General features: G+C 54.6%; 4 non-coding genes and 5 pseudogenes across 4 annotated transcripts; all 9 read left to right on the top strand.

The window, feature by feature from the left end:
- The first annotated feature begins 433 nt into the window (after positions 1-433).
- Positions 434-552, top strand: LOC123630110 (annotated as a pseudogene).
- A 1,193-nt stretch (positions 553-1,745) lies between these two features.
- LOC123630062 lies at positions 1,746-1,864 on the top strand. Its single transcript, XR_006732573.1, has one exon. It is a non-coding gene; the product is annotated as a 5S ribosomal RNA (ribosomal RNA).
- Positions 1,865-5,306: 3,442 nt separating this feature from the next.
- LOC123630109 lies at positions 5,307-5,425 on the top strand (annotated as a pseudogene).
- Positions 5,426-6,624: 1,199 nt separating this feature from the next.
- Positions 6,625-6,743, top strand: LOC123630061. Its single transcript, XR_006732572.1, has one exon. It is a non-coding gene; the product is annotated as a 5S ribosomal RNA (ribosomal RNA).
- A 3,447-nt stretch (positions 6,744-10,190) lies between these two features.
- Positions 10,191-10,309, top strand: LOC123630108 (annotated as a pseudogene).
- A 1,194-nt stretch (positions 10,310-11,503) lies between these two features.
- On the top strand, positions 11,504-11,622 carry LOC123630051. The gene has a single exon (XR_006732571.1). It is a non-coding gene; the product is annotated as a 5S ribosomal RNA (ribosomal RNA).
- A 3,445-nt stretch (positions 11,623-15,067) lies between these two features.
- LOC123630106 lies at positions 15,068-15,186 on the top strand (annotated as a pseudogene).
- Positions 15,187-16,380: 1,194 nt separating this feature from the next.
- Positions 16,381-16,499, top strand: LOC123630105. Its single transcript, XR_006732590.1, has one exon. It is a non-coding gene; the product is annotated as a 5S ribosomal RNA (ribosomal RNA).
- Positions 16,500-19,943: 3,444 nt separating this feature from the next.
- Positions 19,944-20,062, top strand: LOC123630104 (annotated as a pseudogene).
- Positions 20,063-20,470: the final 408 nt, after the last annotated feature.

Raw genomic sequence — 20,470 nt, 5'->3', positions numbered from 1 at the left:
TGAAGTAGGAAACGGCGAGGAAGGAACCTTCTATTGTTCCGGCTCCACTGTGAAAATGTAAGAGCTGCCGTCCGCCGAAGCCAGTCTGCTCCATGTCCAAGGAGCTGTGAGCCACGTCACACTCCTTTGGAATATTTCCCTGAGCCTTCATGTGGGCTCCTGACGTCTGTAGAATCTGACAAGTCACACGTTGTCCTCCCGTTTGTGTCCTCCGTGCTTTGAATAGATGTGCTATTGAGTGCTTGATTTTTGTTGTCATAGGTGTATGTGTTTGTGGCAAAGTGTTGAGTGTTTGGTGTGTATGTAGCAGCTAGAGAGCGAGGCTCTGAAGGCTACTGGGCAGCAGGAGGGCGCGGGGTCGGGTGGGGGGCGCTGGGCCGGGAGGGCCGCGTAGCAGCTGGGCCTCTCGAGGCGTCCGGGGACGGCCGCTGCCGTCTAGGGCCATAGCACCCTGAACGTGCCCGATCTCGTCTGGTCTGGGAAGCTAAGCAGGGTCGGGCCCGGTTAGTACTTGGATGGGAGACCGCCTGGGAATACCGGGTGCTGTAGGCTTTTGCTTCTTCTTTTGTCCCGCCCGCCGGGGGGTCGGGGGTGGGGGGGCCCCCCCTCGCCTTCTGCGCCCGCCCCCACTTTCGCCCTCGGGCCCCGGCCCCTCCCCCCCCTCGGCGCGACCCGCTGCCCCCGCCCGGGGCTTCCTCCCCTCTCCCCCGCTGCAGCACCACCGCCAGGTGGCGGCAGCGGCAGAGCGTCCCAGGCGTTCCGTTGGGCCGGCAGCGGAGCCCCAACCCTGGGCCCCACACCGGGCCGGGGCCGGGCGGCGGGATCCCTAAGTGCCGCCGGGTCTCCTCTCCCCCGGACCCCGCACCCGCCGCCCCGCACTCCGGGACATCGCGTACACCCGGCGCGGGACAGCCCAGGGCGGCAAACCGTGTCCTGGGCCCCCGGACACCCGGCCCACCGTGCACTTTCTCTCCGCCGCACACCCGGGCCTCGGGCCCGGGCCTCACGCCGGCGGGCTCCTCGCCGCCGACGGGGCTCCGAGAGACACACCGGCGCGCCGCACAGGGCGACTCGCTGGCCCCCTGGGCAGAGAGGACACACAACAGCACACGGAGCGCACGCACCCAAACCCAAACCACCCACCGGCCCCTGGACCCCTGGCTACACACCCCAAACCCCACCCCACCGGGCCACAGGATAGCCGGCTCCGGCCCCCCGCGCAGCCCCCCGCCCCCGCGCGGGGGCTGCTGCCACACGCAGGCCCTGAGGGGAATCGGGGCAGAACGGTCCTCCCCAGACGGGGGTGGGGTGGCGGGGTGGGGGGGGGACACTGCAGATCTTCAGGACCTCCGGGTGACGGACCAGCGGCAGGCGCGGCCCTGCCTCCTCCTCCCGGCCCCGCCCCAAAGCCCCTCCCCACCGTGCCCTCGCGTGGGCCGGCGGAGGGCCCTCTCTCGCGCACTCTCCGGCTCCGGCCCTCCGCCCCCACGCGTGGAAGCCTGTCCCTGCGCGCGTGCCCGTGGGTCTGCTCCTCGGGTGTGGGACGGCGGTGCGTCCGTGGTTTGGGTGGGGGTGGGGGGGGTGCGCGCGCGAGACCCGTCAGGCTCCGCCTGGCCCCCCACCCCCACCCCGATAAGGGCAGGTGGGCTAGCGAAGGGCCAGGGCGGCCGGAGGGACCCGACTGCGCAGGGAGGGACGCGTCGCAGCAGATCGGCCTCTTGAGGCGTCCGGGGGCGGCCGCCCTCGTCTACGGCCAGACCGCCCTGAACGCGCCCGATCTCGTCTCACCTCGGAAGCTAAGCAGGGTCGGGCCCGGTTAGTACTTGGATGGGAGACCGCCTGGGAATCCCGGGTGCCGTAGGCTTTTGCTCTGCTTCTTTTTCTGTCCCGCCCCCCTGGGCTGGGAAGGGGAGGGGGGGGCCTTCGCCCTCCGCGCCCGGCCCGGCTCCGCCCCCGGCCGGCCCGGACCCTGCCCCGTGGCCCCTGGAGACAGGGTCAGATTGGAGATGTGGAGGCTCAGTCCCCGAGGCTGTCGCCCCTCACACACCTGCCGCAGGTCCGGGCCTCCGGAACTTCTGACCGACCGGCTCTGAATTCAGGACACAGTCTAAAGTTGTCCAAGGAGATGACCACGTTACCACCCTAGGACAGGAAAAATTGGACCCTATCCACATATGCAGAAGAAGAGAATCTAAACAGCTGGCTATTCGTTCACGGTAACATAATTCAGGAATCCAGAGGCGAAGACATCTAGAAACACTTTTCAAACGTCTAAATCTTTAGAACATATTCTGAAGGATTAAGAAGTAGAAGCATTCTTTGGACAGTCACGAGCAAGACCAGGGTGTCGATAGGAAATCCTTCTGTTCGATACTGCAAGAGACGCTCCAAAAACATACTACAACAAGGGAAAACACTAACAATATATGGGAAAGGAAAATCACCTTTCTTCATTTTCCTCACCTCCTACGGTTCTCAAAAGAGAATGTTTGCCCCTATGCGCGGGAGACCTGTAGAAATCCTAGGTGAGTCCAGCAAGATAGCTCTAGATGAAATCAACATTCGATCGATAGTTTCGATATTTCTTATTTCCTCGCAAATACACAATAATGAATGCAATTCTTGAAAAGGATAACATTCAAAGTCACAGAAAATCCACACAGCACCTACGGGGCAAAGGTGCCAACTTAGATGGAAAACTTAGCAAAAACGTACATGATGGCTCCAATCGATGGAGAGGCTACCCCGTAGTCCTCGATAGACGGACACAGAGTCCCCAAACTAATCATTTCCCCCACATTAATAAATAATCCCATTTAAACAGGGTTTATAACTAGAAACTTACAATCTGCTTCTTTCTCTTTTTCTTTTAATTTGGGAAAGGGATATGTTAAAGAATGATGATCATGATCATGATTATCATTATGACTATTATATTAAATCGAATTAACCGTACCAAAACCCCACCACTCACCTTATAAAAATGGGAGTTGATGCATATGTGGGAAGCCGCTGTGTATCTTTGTCTCAAGGCGTGGAACCACAAAAACGCTTCTCCCAAACAAATCCCATCTCGACTGTCATCCTTTTCCTTGCTTTTCCTTTGAAAGTTTTTGCTCTCTGTTATAGGACTATCTCATTGAGGTAGTTTGTTAATTTCACAGTTTATAGAATACATGTGGAACCATTCTGGATTCCTTCTGGGCAACTTGTGTGCCAGGGGAAACCTTCTGTTTGGAGAATACTCCTCGCTTACACAGGAAGCTGCAGTTCATCAGCGCTGCTAGAGAATGGCACTGCACGAATCAGTCGAAGCATCTTTATGCGATCTTTGACTAGGTCCGTGTACAAGGGGCTCCCGTGAGGATTACCCTAGATGCTTCCTGGTCACATGTGCCCTATCTTCTCTCTGGTACGTGCTACTCAGAGAATATGCTTGCTCCTGAATTATGCCAGCATTTATTCATTTCCATTTAGGCTACAGTGTTTTCCAAATGGTCCTATAATTTCGCCTCCCATATCAGCAGGGTGTGTGCAAGAGTTTTCCTCAAAGCCAACACAGTGATCAGTTTCTTAAGTTTCCTCAATCTGGTGAGTTGGAAACTATATCTGGCTTCATTTTTTATTCTGCATTTCCTTGACCAATAATGAGGACACGGGGCCAAAGGCGTATTAAGCGTATTAAACGTAGATATTCTGTAACAGTCATATTTTGCCAATTATATGGGCTACAGATACCTTGTCCTGTTTGAAGCTTGTTTTTGACCCTCTTCATGATATCTTTGGAAACTTTTTATTATGGAAAATTTGAAATAGAAACAAAATCGGAAAGAATAGTAGAATACTTTCTCACTACCCTGACTCAAGAAATCACCAACCCCTGGCCAGATCTTGTTTCCTTTATACCCCTCCTACCTTAAGTTCATGATCCCCTTAATAATATCCCTCCAACGATAAAAAGTCAATATGTTTCTATCAAAGGTAGAGGCTTTCTTCCCTTTTTCAGGGTACTCACAGCCACATTATTCCATGTAAAAATTTCACCGTGTTAGAGATAACAGCAAGTACTCAATGTTTGCGTTTCCCTGAGACACACACGCTCATTTCAGTTTCTTTGAATCCAGTCCAAATACAGTCCATACCTTGTGAGGGGTTGAGATGTCTTTTGAAAGAGTGTCCATACATCGCGACTAGTCGGGGGCAGCCCCGGTTGTCACCATTTCCCTTTGTTTCCTACCGCTGTCCGCAGTGACCCGAGCTATTTTTGCATTGTGAGGGGTTTCATCGTGGATTTAAACGTATTGAACGTGTTTCAATATCTTGCAATTATTAGACTTGCTGGCGATCAAACCGTCCTGTGTTTGGCAAACGGGAGTCTACTCATTCTGGTTCCTGTGTCTTTTGACGTGACCCTCGTCCTGTTGGATATGGTAGCATCCGTGCTTCCCAGTATGAGAAGCGTGCGTTTCCCGCCCCAGACCTCAAGTCAGCGTATGTCTCCAGTAAGTCTTAGGACCGTTTAATAACGATGGTTGGCGGAGACCACAATCTAGATGCTGGTGAAATGCACTAGTGTCGAGTTCGCACCTATGTCTCAGCACTTTCCGTGGAAAAACTTAAAAAAAAAAAAAAAAGAAAGAAAGAAAGAGAGAAAGAAAAGAAAAAAAAATTACAGGAAAACACATTGAGTTTACACTGATAATCCAAGTTCAAACTGAGAACTGAGAGTTTTTTTACATTACTTTACGATTTCACCTCTTCCTCTCACACCCAGATTCCCAGTCCCCAAAGACACCAACAGCATTTCTTCTTTGCAGGATCCCACAGAATAATCGTAGCCATGCACCATAGAACCGTGGACTGGTTCCTACTGCATGAAGTAGGAAAGGCGAGGAAGGAACCTTCTATTGTTCCGGCTCCACTGTGAAAATGTAAGAGCTGCCGTCCGCCGAAGCCAGTCTGCTCATGTCCAAGGAGCTGTGAGCCACGTCACACTCCTTTGGAATATTTCCCTGAGCCTTCATGTGGGCTCCTGACGTCTGTAGAATCTGACAAGTCACACGTTGTCCTCCCGTTTGTGTCCTCCGTGCTTTGAATAGATGTGCTATTGAGTGCTTGATTTTTGTTGTCATAGGTGTATGTGTTTGTGGCAAAGTGTTGAGTGTTTGGTGTGTATGTAGCAGCTAGAGAGCGAGGCTCTGAAGGCTACTGGGCAGCAGGAGGGCGCGGGGTCGGGTGGGGGGCGCTGGGCCGGGAGGGCCGCGTAGCAGCTGGGCCTCTCGAGGCGTCCGGGGACGGCCGCTGCCGTCTAGGGCCATAGCACCCTGAACGTGCCCGATCTCGTCTGGTCTGGGAAGCTAAGCAGGGTCGGGCCCGGTTAGTACTTGGATGGGAGACCGCCTGGGAATACCGGGTGCTGTAGGCTTTTGCTTCTTCTTTTGTCCCGCCCGCCGGGGGGTCGGGGGTGGGGGGGCCCCCCCTCGCCTTCTGCGCCCGCCCCCACTTTCGCCCTCGGGCCCCGGCCCCTCCCCCCCCTCGGCGCGACCCGCTGCCCCCGCCCGGGGCTTCCTCCCCTCTCCCCCGCTGCAGCACCACCGCCAGGTGGCGGCAGCGGCAGAGCGTCCCAGGCGTTCCGTTGGGCCGGCAGCGGAGCCCCAACCCTGGGCCCCACACCGGGCCGGGGCCGGGCGGCGGGATCCCTAAGTGCCGCCGGGTCTCCTCTCCCCCGGACCCCGCACCCGCCGCCCCGCACTCCGGGACATCGCGTTACACCCGGCGCGGGACAGCCCAGGGCGGCAAACCGTGTCCTGGGCCCCCGGACACCCGGCCCACCGTGCACTTTCTCTCCGCCGCACACCCGGGCCTCGGGCCCGGGCCTCACGCCGGGCGGGCTCCTCGCCGCCGACGGGGCTCCGAGAGACACACCGGCGCGCCGCACAGGGCGACTCGCTGGCCCCCTGGGCAGAGAGGACACACAACAGCACACGGAGCGCACGCACCCAAACCCAAACCACCCACCGGCCCCTGGACCCCTGGCTACACACCCCAAACCCCACCCCACCGGGCCACAGGATAGCCGGCTCCGGCCCCCCGCGCAGCCCCCCGCCCCCGCGCGGGGGCTGCTGCCACACGCAGGCCCTGAGGGGAATCGGGGCAGAACGGTCCTCCCCAGACGGGGGTGGGGTGGCGGGGTGGGGGGGGGGACACTGCAGATCTTCAGGACCTCCGGGTGACGGACCAGCGGCAGGCGCGGCCCTGCCTCCTCCTCCCGGCCCCGCCCCAAAGCCCCTCCCCACCGTGCCCTCGCGTGGGCCGGCGGAGGGCCCTCTCTCGCGCACTCTCCGGCTCCGGCCCTCCGCCCCCACGCGTGGAAGCCTGTCCCTGCGCGCGTGCCCGTGGGTCTGCTCCTCGGGGGTGTGGGACGGCGGTGCGTCCGTGGTTTGGGTGGGGGTGGGGGGGGGTGCGCGCGCGAGACCCGTCAGGCTCCGCCTGGCCCCCCACCCCCACCCCGATAAGGGCAGGTGGGCTAGCGAAGGGCCAGGGCGGCGGGAGGGACCCGACTGCGCAGGGAGGGACGCGTCGCAGCAGATCGGCCTCTTGAGGCGTCCGGGGGCGGCCGCCCTCGTCTACGGCCAGACCGCCCTGAACGCGCCCGATCTCGTCTCACCTCGGAAGCTAAGCAGGGTCGGGCCCGGTTAGTACTTGGATGGGAGACCGCCTGGGAATCCCGGGTGCCGTAGGCTTTTTGCTCTGCTTCTTTTTCTGTCCCGCCCCCCTGGGCTGGGAAGGGGAGGGGGGGGGCCTTCGCCCTCCGCGCCCGGCCCGGCTCCGCCCCCGGCCGGCCCGGACCCTGCCCCGTGGCCCCTGGAGACAGGGTCAGATTGGAGATGTGGGTAGGCTCAGTCCCCGAGGCTGTCGCCCCTCACACACCTGCCGCAGGTCCGGGCCTCCGGAACTTCTGACCGACCGGCTCTGAATTCAGGACACAGTCTAAAGTTGTCCAAGGAGATGACCACGTTACCACCCTAGGACAGGAAAAATTGGACCCTATCCACATATGCAGAAGAAGAGAATCTAAACAGCTGGCTATTCGTTCACGGTAACATAATTCAGGAATCCAGAGGCGAAGACATCTAGAAACACTTTTCAAACGTCTAAATCTTTAGAACATATTCTGAAGGATTAAGAAGTAGAAGCATTCTTTGGACAGTCACGAGCAAGACCAGGGTGTCGATAGGAAATCCTTCTGTTCGATACTGCAAGAGACGCTCCAAAAACATACTACAACAAGGGAAAACACTAACAATATATGGGAAAGGAAAATCACCTTTCTTCATTTTCCTCACCTCCTACGGTTCTCAAAAGAGAATGTTTGCCCCTATGCGCGGGAGACCTGTAGAAATCCTAGGTGAGTCCAGCAAGATAGCTCTAGATGAAATCAACATTCGATCGATAGTTTCGATATTTCTTATTTCCTCGCAAATACACAATAATGAATGCAATTCTTGAAAAGGATAACATTCAAAGTCACAGAAAATCCACACAGCACCTACGGGGCAAAGGTGCCAACTTAGATGGAAAACTTAGCAAAAACGTACATGATGGCTCCAATCGATGGAGAGGCTACCCCGTAGTCCTCGATAGACGGACACAGAGTCCCCAAACTAATCATTTCCCCCACATTAATAAATAATCCCATTTAAACAGGGTTTATAACTAGAAACTTACAATCTGCTTCTTTCTCTTTTTCTTTTAATTTGGGAAAGGGATATGTTAAAGAATGATGATCATGATCATGATTATCATTATGACTATTATATTAAATCGAATTAACCGTACCAAAACCCCACCACTCACCTTATAAAAATGGGAGTTGATGCATATGTGGGAAGCCGCTGTGTATCTTTGTCTCAAGGCGTGGAACCACAAAAACGCTTCTCCCAAACAAATCCCATCTCGACTGTCATCCTTTTCCTTGCTTTTCCTTTGAAAGTTTTTGCTCTCTGTTATAGGACTATCTCATTGAGGTAGTTTGTTAATTTCACAGTTTATAGAATACATGTGGAACCATTCTGGATTCCTTCTGGGCAACTTGTGTGCCAGGGGAAACCTTCTGTTTGGAGAATACTCCTCGCTTACACAGGAAGCTGCAGTTCATCAGCGCTGCTAGAGAATGGCACTGCACGAATCAGTCGAAGCATCTTTATGCGATCTTTGACTAGGTCCGTGTACAAGGGGCTCCCGTGAGGATTACCCTAGATGCTTCCTGGTCACATGTGCCCTATCTTCTCTCTGGTACGTGCTACTCAGAGAATATGCTTGCTCCTGAATTATGCCAGCATTTATTCATTTCCATTTAGGCTACAGTGTTTTCCAAATGGTCCTATAATTTCGCCTCCCATATCAGCAGGGTGTGTGCAAGAGTTTTCCTCAAAGCCAACACAGTGATCAGTTTCTTAAGTTTCCTCAATCTGGTGAGTTGGAAACTATATCTGGCTTCATTTTTTATTCTGCATTTCCTTGACCAATAATGAGGACACGGGGCCAAAGGCGTATTAAGCGTATTAAACGTAGATATTCTGTAACAGTCATATTTTGCCAATTATATGGGCTACAGATACCTTGTCCTGTTTGAAGCTTGTTTTTGACCCTCTTCATGATATCTTTGGAAACTTTTTATTATGGAAAATTTGAAATAGAAACAAAATCGGAAAGAATAGTAGAATACTTTCTCACTACCCTGACTCAAGAAATCACCAACCCCTGGCCAGATCTTGTTTCCTTTATACCCCTCCTACCTTAAGTTCATGATCCCCTTAATAATATCCCTCCAACGATAAAAAGTCAATATGTTTCTATCAAAGGTAGAGGCTTTCTTCCCTTTTTCAGGGTACTCACAGCCACATTATTCCATGTAAAAATTTCACCGTGTTAGAGATAACAGCAAGTACTCAATGTTTGCGTTTCCCTGAGACACACACGCTCATTTCAGTTTCTTTGAATCCAGTCCAAATACAGTCCATACCTTGTGAGGGGTTGAGATGTCTTTTGAAAGAGTGTCCATACATCGCGACTAGTCGGGGGCAGCCCCGGTTGTCACCATTTCCCTTTGTTTCCTACCGCTGTCCGCAGTGACCCGAGCTATTTTTGCATTGTGAGGGGTTTCATCGTGGATTTAAACGTATTGAACGTGTTTCAATATCTTGCAATTATTAGACTTGCTGGCGATCAAACCGTCCTGTGTTTGGCAAACGGGAGTCTACTCATTCTGGTTCCTGTGTCTTTTGACGTGACCCTCGTCCTGTTGGATATGGTAGCATCCGTGCTTCCCAGTATGAGAAGCGTGCGTTTCCCGCCCCAGACCTCAAGTCAGCGTATGTCTCCAGTAAGTCTTAGGACCGTTTAATAACGATGGTTGGCGGAGACCACAATCTAGATGCTGGTGAAATGCACTAGTGTCGAGTTCGCACCTATGTCTCAGCACTTTCCGTGGAAAAACTTAAAAAAAAAAAAAAAAGAAAGAAAGAAAGAGAGAAAGAAAAGAAAAAAAAATTACAGGAAAACACATTGAGTTTACACTGATAATCCAAGTTCAAACTGAGAACTGAGAGTTTTTTTACATTACTTTACCGATTTCACCTCTTCCTCTCACACCCAGATTCCCAGTCCCCAAAGACACCAACAGCATTTCTTCTTTGCAGGATCCCACAGAATAATCGTAGCCATGCACCATAGAACCGTGGACTGGTTCCTACTGCATGAAGTAGGAAAGGCGAGGAAGGAACCTTCTATTGTTCCGGCTCCACTGTGAAAATGTAAGAGCTGCCGTCCGCCGAAGCCAGTCTGCTCATGTCCAAGGAGCTGTGAGCCACGTCACACTCCTTTGGAATATTTCCCTGAGCCTTCATGTGGGCTCCTGACGTCTGTAGAATCTGACAAGTCACACGTTGTCCTCCCGTTTGTGTCCTCCGTGCTTTGAATAGATGTGCTATTGAGTGCTTGATTTTTGTTGTCATAGGTGTATGTGTTTGTGGCAAAGTGTTGAGTGTTTGGTGTGTATGTAGCAGCTAGAGAGCGAGGCTCTGAAGGCTACTGGGCAGCAGGAGGGCGCGGGGTCGGGTGGGGGGCGCTGGGCCGGGAGGGCCGCGTAGCAGCTGGGCCTCTCGAGGCGTCCGGGGACGGCCGCTGCCGTCTAGGGCCATAGCACCCTGAACGTGCCCGATCTCGTCTGGTCTGGGAAGCTAAGCAGGGTCGGGCCCGGTTAGTACTTGGATGGGAGACCGCCTGGGAATACCGGGTGCTGTAGGCTTTTGCTTCTTCTTTTGTCCCGCCCGCCGGGGGGTCGGGGGTGGGGGGGCCCCCCCTCGCCTTCTGCGCCCGCCCCCACTTTCGCCCTCGGGCCCCGGCCCCTCCCCCCCCTCGGCGCGACCCGCTGCCCCCGCCCGGGGCTTCCTCCCCTCTCCCCCGCTGCAGCACCACCGCCAGGTGGCGGCAGCGGCAGAGCGTCCCAGGCGTTCCGTTGGGCCGGCAGCGGAGCCCCAACCCTGGGCCCCACACCGGGCCGGGGCCGGGCGGCGGGATCCCTAAGTGCCGCCGGGTCTCCTCTCCCCCGGACCCCGCACCCGCCGCCCCGCACTCCGGGACATCGCGTACACCCGGCGCGGGACAGCCCAGGGCGGCAAACCGTGTCCTGGGCCCCCGGACACCCGGCCCACCGTGCACTTTCTCTCCGCCGCACACCCGGGCCTCGGGCCCGGGCCTCACGCCGGGCGGGCTCCTCGCCGCCGACGGGGCTCCGAGAGACACACCGGCGCGCCGCACAGGGCGACTCGCTGGCCCCCTGGGCAGAGAGGACACACAACAGCACACGGAGCGCACGCACCCAAACCCAAACCACCCACCGGCCCCTGGACCCCTGGCTACACACCCCAAACCCCACCCCACCGGGCCACAGGATAGCCGGCTCCGGCCCCCCGCGCAGCCCCCCGCCCCCGCGCGGGGGCTGCTGCCACACGCAGGCCCTGAGGGGAATCGGGGCAGAACGGTCCTCCCCAGACGGGGGTGGGGTGGCGGGGTGGGGGGGGGACACTGCAGATCTTCAGGACCTCCGGGTGACGGACCAGCGGCAGGCGCGGCCCTGCCTCCTCCTCCCGGCCCCGCCCCAAAGCCCCTCCCCACCGTGCCCTCGCGTGGGCCGGCGGAGGGCCCTCTCTCGCGCACTCTCCGGCTCCGGCCCTCCGCCCCCACGCGTGGAAGCCTGTCCCTGCGCGCGTGCCCGTGGGTCTGCTCCTCGGGGTGTGGGACGGCGGTGCGTCCGTGGTTTGGGTGGGGGTGGGGGGGTGCGCGCGCGAGACCCGTCAGGCTCCGCCTGGCCCCCCACCCCCACCCCGATAAGGGCAGGTGGGCTAGCGAAGGGCCAGGGCGGCGGGAGGGACCCGACTGCGCAGGGAGGGACGCGTCGCAGCAGATCGGCCTCTTGAGGCGTCCGGGGGCGGCCGCCCTCGTCTACGGCCAGACCGCCCTGAACGCGCCCGATCTCGTCTCACCTCGGAAGCTAAGCAGGGTCGGGCCCGGTTAGTACTTGGATGGGAGACCGCCTGGGAATCCCGGGTGCCGTAGGCTTTTTGCTCTGCTTCTTTTTCTGTCCCGCCCCCCTGGGCTGGGAAGGGGAGGGGGGGGGCCTTCGCCCTCCGCGCCCGGCCCGGCTCCGCCCCCGGCCGGCCCGGACCCTGCCCCGTGGCCCCTGGAGACAGGGTCAGATTGGAGATGTGGAGGCTCAGTCCCCGAGGCTGTCGCCCCTCACACACCTGCCGCAGGTCCGGGCCTCCGGAACTTCTGACCGACCGGCTCTGAATTCAGGACACAGTCTAAAGTTGTCCAAGGAGATGACCACGTTACCACCCTAGGACAGGAAAAATTGGACCCTATCCACATATGCAGAAGAAGAGAATCTAAACAGCTGGCTATTCGTTCACGGTAACATAATTCAGGAATCCAGAGGCGAAGACATCTAGAAACACTTTTCAAACGTCTAAATCTTTAGAACATATTCTGAAGGATTAAGAAGTAGAAGCATTCTTTGGACAGTCACGAGCAAGACCAGGGTGTCGATAGGAAATCCTTCTGTTCGATACTGCAAGAGACGCTCCAAAAACATACTACAACAAGGGAAAACACTAACAATATATGGGAAAGGAAAATCACCTTTCTTCATTTTCCTCACCTCCTACGGTTCTCAAAAGAGAATGTTTGCCCCTATGCGCGGGAGACCTGTAGAAATCCTAGGTGAGTCCAGCAAGATAGCTCTAGATGAAATCAACATTCGATCGATAGTTTCGATATTTCTTATTTCCTCGCAAATACACAATAATGAATGCAATTCTTGAAAAGGATAACATTCAAAGTCACAGAAAATCCACACAGCACCTACGGGGCAAAGGTGCCAACTTAGATGGAAAACTTAGCAAAAACGTACATGATGGCTCCAATCGATGGAGAGGCTACCCCGTAGTCCTCGATAGACGGACACAGAGTCCCCAAACTAATCATTTCCCCCACATTAATAAATAATCCCATTTAAACAGGGTTTATAACTAGAAACTTACAATCTGCTTCTTTCTCTTTTTCTTTTAATTTGGGAAAGGGATATGTTAAAGAATGATGATCATGATCATGATTATCATTATGACTATTATATTAAATCGAATTAACCGTACCAAAACCCCACCACTCACCTTATAAAAATGGGAGTTGATGCATATGTGGGAAGCCGCTGTGTATCTTTGTCTCAAGGCGTGGAACCACAAAAACGCTTCTCCCAAACAAATCCCATCTCGACTGTCATCCTTTTCCTTGCTTTTCCTTTGAAAGTTTTTGCTCTCTGTTATAGGACTATCTCATTGAGGTAGTTTGTTAATTTCACAGTTTATAGAATACATGTGGAACCATTCTGGATTCCTTCTGGGCAACTTGTGTGCCAGGGGAAACCTTCTGTTTGGAGAATACTCCTCGCTTACACAGGAAGCTGCAGTTCATCAGCGCTGCTAGAGAATGGCACTGCACGAATCAGTCGAAGCATCTTTATGCGATCTTTGACTAGGTCCGTGTACAAGGGGCTCCCGTGAGGATTACCCTAGATGCTTCCTGGTCACATGTGCCCTATCTTCTCTCTGGTACGTGCTACTCAGAGAATATGCTTGCTCCTGAATTATGCCAGCATTTATTCATTTCCATTTAGGCTACAGTGTTTTCCAAATGGTCCTATAATTTCGCCTCCCATATCAGCAGGGTGTGTGCAAGAGTTTTCCTCAAAGCCAACACAGTGATCAGTTTCTTAAGTTTCCTCAATCTGGTGAGTTGGAAACTATATCTGGCTTCATTTTTTATTCTGCATTTCCTTGACCAATAATGAGGACACGGGGCCAAAGGCGTATTAAGCGTATTAAACGTAGATATTCTGTAACAGTCATATTTTGCCAATTATATGGGCTACAGATACCTTGTCCTGTTTGAAGCTTGTTTTTGACCCTCTTCATGATATCTTTGGAAACTTTTTATTATGGAAAATTTGAAATAGAAACAAAATCGGAAAGAATAGTAGAATACTTTCTCACTACCCTGACTCAAGAAATCACCAACCCCTGGCCAGATCTTGTTTCCTTTATACCCCTCCTACCTTAAGTTCATGATCCCCTTAATAATATCCCTCCAACGATAAAAAGTCAATATGTTTCTATCAAAGGTAGAGGCTTTCTTCCCTTTTTCAGGGTACTCACAGCCACATTATTCCATGTAAAAATTTCACCGTGTTAGAGATAACAGCAAGTACTCAATGTTTGCGTTTCCCTGAGACACACACGCTCATTTCAGTTTCTTTGAATCCAGTCCAAATACAGTCCATACCTTGTGAGGGGTTGAGATGTCTTTTGAAAGAGTGTCCATACATCGCGACTAGTCGGGGGCAGCCCCGGTTGTCACCATTTCCCTTTGTTTCCTACCGCTGTCCGCAGTGACCCGAGCTATTTTTGCATTGTGAGGGGTTTCATCGTGGATTTAAACGTATTGAACGTGTTTCAATATCTTGCAATTATTAGACTTGCTGGCGATCAAACCGTCCTGTGTTTGGCAAACGGGAGTCTACTCATTCTGGTTCCTGTGTCTTTTGACGTGACCCTCGTCCTGTTGGATATGGTAGCATCCGTGCTTCCCAGTATGAGAAGCGTGCGTTTCCCGCCCCAGACCTCAAGTCAGCGTATGTCTCCAGTAAGTCTTAGGACCGTTTAATAACGATGGTTGGCGGAGACCACAATCTAGATGCTGGTGAAATGCACTAGTGTCGAGTTCGCACCTATGTCTCAGCACTTTCCGTGGAAAAACTTAAAAAAAAAAAAAAAAGAAAGAAAGAAAGAGAGAAAGAAAAGAAAAAAAAATTACAGGAAAACACATTGAGTTTACACTGATAATCCAAGTTCAAACTGAGAACTGAGAGTTTTTTTACATTACTTTACCGATTTCACCTCTTCCTCTCACACCCAGATTCCCAGTCCCCAAAGACACCAACAGCATTTCTTCTTTGCAGGATCCCACAGAATAATCGTAGCCATGCACCATAGAACCGTGGACTGGTTCCTACTGCATGAAGTAGGAAAGGCGAGGAAGGAACCTTCTATTGTTCCGGCTCCACTGTGAAAATGTAAGAGCTGCCGTCCGCCGAAGCCAGTCTGCTCATGTCCAAGGAGCTGTGAGCCACGTCACACTCCTTTGGAATATTTCCCTGAGCCTTCATGTGGGCTCCTGACGTCTGTAGAATCTGACAAGTCACACGTTGTCCTCCCGTTTGTGTCCTCCGTGCTTTGAATAGATGTGCTATTGAGTGCTTGATTTTTGTTGTCATAGGTGTATGTGTTTGTGGCAAAGTGTTGAGTGTTTGGTGTGTATGTAGCAGCTAGAGAGCGAGGCTCTGAAGGCTACTGGGCAGCAGGAGGGCGCGGGGTCGGGTGGGGGGCGCTGGGCCGGGAGGGCCGCGTAGCAGCTGGGCCTCTCGAGGCGTCCGGGGACGGCCGCTGCCGTCTAGGGCCATAGCACCCTGAACGTGCCCGATCTCGTCTGGTCTGGGAAGCTAAGCAGGGTCGGGCCCGGTTAGTACTTGGATGGGAGACCGCCTGGGAATACCGGGTGCTGTAGGCTTTTGCTTCTTCTTTTGTCCCGCCCGCCGGGGGGTCGGGGGTGGGGGGGCCCCCCCTCGCCTTCTGCGCCCGCCCCCACTTTCGCCCTCGGGCCCCGGCCCCTCCCCCCCCTCGGCGCGACCCGCTGCCCCCGCCCGGGGCTTCCTCCCCTCTCCCCCGCTGCAGCACCACCGCCAGGTGGCGGCAGCGGCAGAGCGTCCCAGGCGTTCCGTTGGGCCGGCAGCGGAGCCCCAACCCTGGGCCCCACACCGGGCCGGGGCCGGGCGGCGGGATCCCTAAGTGCCGCCGGGTCTCCTCTCCCCCGGACCCCGCACCCGCCGCCCCGCACTCCGGGACATCGCGTACACCCGGCGCGGGACAGCCCAGGGCGGCAAACCGTGTCCTGGGCCCCCGGACACCCGGCCCACCGTGCACTTTCTCTCCGCCGCACACCCGGGCCTCGGGCCCGGGCCTCACGCCGGGCGGGCTCCTCGCCGCCGACGGGGCTCCGAGAGACACACCGGCGCGCCGCACAGGGCGACTCGCTGGCCCCCTGGGCAGAGAGGACACACAACAGCACACGGAGCGCACGCACCCAAACCCAAACCACCCACCGGCCCCTGGACCCCTGGCTACACACCCCAAACCCCACCCCACCGGGCCACAGGATAGCCGGCTCCGGCCCCCCGCGCAGCCCCCCGCCCCCGCGCGGGGGCTGCTGCCACACGCAGGCCCTGAGGGGAATCGGGGCAGAACGGTCCTCCCCAGACGGGGGTGGGGTGGCGGGGTGGGGGGGGGACACTGCAGATCTTCAGGACCTCCGGGTGACGGACCAGCGGCAGGCGCGGCCCTGCCTCCTCCTCCCGGCCCCGCCCCAAAGCCCCTCCCCACCGTGCCCTCGCGTGGGCCGGCGGAGGGCCCTCTCTCGCGCACTCTCCGGCTCCGGCCCTCCGCCCCCACGCGTGGAAGCCTGTCCCTGCGCGCGTGCCCGTGGGTCTGCTCCTCGGGGTGTGGGACGGCGGTGCGTCCGTGGTTTGGGTGGGGGTGGGGGGGTGCGCGCGCGAGACCCGTCAGGCTCCGCCTGGCCCCCCACCCCCACCCCGATAAGGGCAGGTGGGCTAGCGAAGGGCCAGGGCGGCGGGAGGGACCCGACTGCGCAGGGAGGGACGCGTCGCAGCAGATCGGCCTCTTGAGGCGTCCGGGGGCGGCCGCCCTCGTCTACGGCCAGACCGCCCTGAACGCGCCCGATCTCGTCTCACCTCGGAAGCTAAGCAGGGTCGGGCCCGGTTAGTACTTGGATGGGAGACCGCCTGGGAATCCCGGGTGCCGTAGGCTTTTTGCTCTGCTTCTTTTTCTGTCCCGCCCCCCTGGGCTGGGAAGGGGAGGGGGGGGCCTTCGCCCTCCGCGCCCGGCCCGGCTCCGCCCCCGGCCGGCCCGGACCCTGCCCCGTGGCCCCTGGAGACAGGGTCAGATTGGAGATGTGGAGGCTCAGTCCCCGAGGCTGTCGCCCCTCACACACCTGCCGCAGGTCCGGGCCTCCGGAACTTCTGACCGACCGGCTCTGAATTCAGGACACAGTCTAAAGTTGTCCAAGGAGATGACCACGTTACCACCCTAGGACAGGAAAAATTGGACCCTATCCACATATGCAGAAGAAGAGAATCTAAACAGCTGGCTATTCGTTCACGGTAACATAATTCAGGAATCCAGAGGCGAAGACATCTAGAAACACTTTTCAAACGTCTAAATCTTTAGAACATATTCTGAAGGATTAAGAAGTAGAAGCATTCTTTGGACAGTCACGAGCAAGACCAGGGTGTCGATAGGAAATCCTTCTGTTCGATACTGCAAGAGACGCTCCAAAAACATACTACAACAAGGGAAAACACTAACAATATATGGGAAAGGAAAATCACCTTTCTTCATTTTCCTCACCTCCTACGGTTCTCAAAAGAGAATGTTTGCCCCTATGCGCGGGAGACCTGTAGAAATCCTAGGTGAGTCCAGCAAGATAGCTCTAGATGAAATCAACATTCGATCGATAGTTTCGATATTTCTTATTTCCTCGCAAATACACAATAATGAATGCAATTCTTGAAAAGGATAACATTCAAAGTCACAGAAAATCCACACAGCACCTACGGGGCAAAGGTGCCAACTTAGATGGAAAACTTAGCAAAAACGTACATGATGGCTCCAATCGATGGAGAGGCTACCCCGTAGTCCTCGATAGACGGACACAGAGTCCCCAAACTAATCATTTCCCCCACATTAATAAATAATCCCATTTAAACAGGGTTTATAACTAGAAACTTACAATCTGCTTCTTTCTCTTTTTCTTTTAATTTGGGAAAGGGATATGTTAAAGAATGATGATCATGATCATGATTATCATTATGACTATTATATTAAATCGAATTAACCGTACCAAAACCCCACCACTCACCTTATAAAAATGGGAGTTGATGCATATGTGGGAAGCCGCTGTGTATCTTTGTCTCAAGGCGTGGAACCACAAAAACGCTTCTCCCAAACAAATCCCATCTCGACTGTCATCCTTTTCCTTGCTTTTCCTTTGAAAGTTTTTGCTCTCTGTTATAGGACTATCTCATTGAGGTAGTTTGTTAATTTCACAGTTTATAGAATACATGTGGAACCATTCTGGATTCCTTCTGGGCAACTTGTGTGCCAGGGGAAACCTTCTGTTTGGAGAATACTCCTCGCTTACACAGGAAGCTGCAGTTCATCAGCGCTGCTAGAGAATGGCACTGCACGAATCAGTCGAAGCATCTTTATGCGATCTTTGACTAGGTCCGTGTACAAGGGGCTCCCGTGAGGATTACCCTAGATGCTTCCTGGTCACATGTGCCCTATCTTCTCTCTGGTACGTGCTACTCAGAGAATATGCTTGCTCCTGAATTATGCCAGCATTTATTCATTTCCATTTAGGCTACAGTGTTTTCCAAATGGTCCTATAATTTCGCCTCCCATATCAGCAGGGTGTGTGCAAGAGTTTTCCTCAAAGCCAACACAGTGATCAGTTTCTTAAGTTTCCTCAATCTGGTGAGTTGGAAACTATATCTGGCTTCATTTTTTATTCTGCATTTCCTTGACCAATAATGAGGACACGGGGCCAAAGGCGTATTAAGCGTATTAAACGTAGATATTCTGTAACAGTCATATTTTGCCAATTATATGGGCTACAGATACCTTGTCCTGTTTGAAGCTTGTTTTTGACCCTCTTCATGATATCTTTGGAAACTTTTTATTATGGAAAATTTGAAATAGAAACAAAATCAGAAAGAATAGTAGAATACTTTCTCACTACCCTGACTCAAGAAATCACCAACCCCTGGCCAGATCTTGTTTCCTTTATACCCCTCCTACCTTAAGTTCATGATCCCCTTAATAATATCCCTCCAACGATAAAAAGTCAATATGTTTCTATCAAAGGTAGAGGCTTTCTTCCCTTTTTCAGGGTACTCACAGCCACATTATTCCATGTAAAAATTTCACCGTGTTAGAGATAACAGCAAGTACTCAATGTTTGCGTTTCCCTGAGACACACACGCTCATTTCAGTTTCTTTGAATCCAGTCCAAATACAGTCCATACCTTGTGAGGGGTTGAGATGTCTTTTGAAAGAGTGTCCATACATCGCGACTAGTCGGGGGCAGCCCCGGTTGTCACCATTTCCCTTTGTTTCCTACCGCTGTCCGCAGTGACCCGAGCTATTTTTGCATTGTGAGGGGTTTCATCGTGGATTTAAACGTATTGAACGTGTTTCAATATCTTGCAATTATTAGACTTGCTGGCGATCAAACCGTCCTGTGTTTGGCAAACGGGAGTCTACTCATTCTGGTTCCTGTGTCTTTTGACGTGACCCTCGTCCTGTTGGATATGGTAGCATCCGTGCTTCCCAGTATGAGAAGCGTGCGTTTCCCGCCCCAGACCTCAAGTCAGCGTATGTCTCCAGTAAGTCTTAGGACCGTTTAATAACGATGGTTGGCGGAGACCACAATCTAGATGCTGGTGAAATGCACTAGTGTCGAGTTCGCACCTATGTCTCAGCACTTTCCGTGGAAAAACTTAAAAAAAAAAAAAAAAGAAAGAAAGAAAGAGAGAAAGAAAAGAAAAAAAAATTACAGGAAAACACATTGAGTTTACACTGATAATCCAAGTTCAAACTGAGAACTGAGAGTTTTTTTACATTACTTTACCGATTTCACCTCTTCCTCTCACACCCAGATTCCCAGTCCCCAAAGACACCAACAGCATTTCTTCTTTGCAGGATCCCACAGAATAATCGTAGCCATGCACCATAGAACCGTGGACTGGTTCCTACTGCATGAAGTAGGAAAGGCGAGGAAGGAACCTTCTATTGTTCCGGCTCCACTGTGAAAATGTAAGAGCTGCCGTCCGCCGAAGCCAGTCTGCTCATGTCCAAGGAGCTGTGAGCCACGTCACACTCCTTTGGAATATTTCCCTGAGCCTTCATGTGGGCTCCTGACGTCTGTAGAATCTGACAAGTCACACGTTGTCCTCCCGTTTGTGTCCTCCGTGCTTTGAATAGATGTGCTATTGAGTGCTTGATTTTTGTTGTCATAGGTGTATGTGTTTGTGGCAAAGTGTTGAGTGTTTGGTGTGTATGTAGCAGCTAGAGAGCGAGGCTCTGAAGGCTACTGGGCAGCAGGAGGGCGCGGGGTCGGGTGGGGGGCGCTGGGCCGGGAGGGCCGCGTAGCAGCTGGGCCTCTCGAGGCGTCCGGGGACGGCCGCTGCCGTCTAGGGCCATAGCACCCTGAACGTGCCCGATCTCGTCTGGTCTGGGAAGCTAAGCAGGGTCGGGCCCGGTTAGTACTTGGATGGGAGACCGCCTGGGAATACCGGGTGCTGTAGGCTTTTGCTTCTTCTTTTGTCCCGCCCGCCGGGGGGTCGGGGGTGGGGGGGCCCCCCCTCGCCTTCTGCGCCCGCCCCCACTTTCGCCCTCGGGCCCCGGCCCCTCCCCCCCCTCGGCGCGACCCGCTGCCCCCGCCCGGGGCTTCCTCCCCTCTCCCCCGCTGCAGCACCACCGCCAGGTGGCGGCAGCGGCAGAGCGTCCCAGGCGTTCCGTTGGGCCGGCAGCGGAGCCCCAACCCTGGGCCCCACACCGGGCCGGGGCCGGGCGGCGGGATCCCTAAGTGCCGCCGGGTCTCCTCTCCCCCGGACCCCGCACCCGCCGCCCCGCACTCCGGGACATCGCGTACACCCGGCGCGGGACAGCCCAGGGCGGCAAACCGTGTCCTGGGCCCCCGGACACCCGGCCCACCG

Source organism: Lemur catta, unplaced genomic scaffold, assembly GCF_020740605.2.
Source record: "Lemur catta isolate mLemCat1 unplaced genomic scaffold, mLemCat1.pri scaffold_91_ctg1, whole genome shotgun sequence".
NCBI lineage: Eukaryota > Metazoa > Chordata > Mammalia > Primates > Lemuridae > Lemur > Lemur catta.
The sequence above is the reverse complement of the archived record's forward strand: the minus strand, read 5'-3'. Positions and strand labels throughout refer to the sequence as shown.